The following is a 568-nucleotide window of genomic DNA, read 5'->3' as shown; positions in this document are numbered from 1 at the left end:
GGCCAAGTTGCCACGGTGGGCACATAAGTACTCAAAGGGTAGCCAGACGGGGCTCCCACCCAGAGCTCAAGAGTCCACTCATGGAAGTCCTCTCACCATGGGTATGGGATGGCAATGCACACTCCAGTCTTACCTTCCTACTCCTTGATCTCACAAACTAAACAGTTGGATCCATTCAGTGCACTGCAGCCTGCTGTCTGGAAGCCTCTTCCAGTGCTGGGCAGTCCAGCATTTGGGTTGTGGCCAACCTGCCCAGACAGAGGACAGTGAAGAGCACATAGACCCCAGAACTCAGGAATGATGGACACGCATAAACCAGCATCTCCCACCCATGTGTCAAACGTGATATAAAGGCCTGTGATGTGAATGTGAGTGGGGCAGTGCCAGAGGCTCACAGAAGGTCCCCCTGGGCAGTGCCCCAGCCCTTTGGCATACAGCACCCTGAGTACCGGCAGCAGAGTGGCCACCCGTGTCCACAGGTCCCATGTGTGCCGTGTCCTCTCAAAGAACTGCAGCAGAACTGAGATGAAATCAGAAACACGTCCAGTTCTCAGGCTGGCCCCTCCAT

The 568-nt window shown here is 55.3% G+C and overlaps 1 protein-coding gene across 1 annotated transcript in view; it reads right to left on the bottom strand.

Annotated features, from left to right (window-relative positions):
• LOC104982274 (transmembrane protein 185A-like) overlaps positions 1 to 568 on the bottom strand; it is a gene marked incomplete at its 5' end in the record, with an annotated part of 9,255 nt that overhangs the window by 7,830 nt on the left and 857 nt on the right. The window lies entirely within an intron of this gene.

Source organism: Bison bison, unplaced genomic scaffold, assembly GCF_000754665.1.
Source record: "Bison bison bison isolate TAMUID 2011002044 unplaced genomic scaffold, Bison_UMD1.0 scf7180017864529, whole genome shotgun sequence".
In the NCBI taxonomy this organism is placed as follows: Eukaryota; Metazoa; Chordata; class Mammalia; order Artiodactyla; family Bovidae; genus Bison; species Bison bison.
The sequence above is the reverse complement of the archived record's forward strand: the minus strand, read 5'-3'. Positions and strand labels throughout refer to the sequence as shown.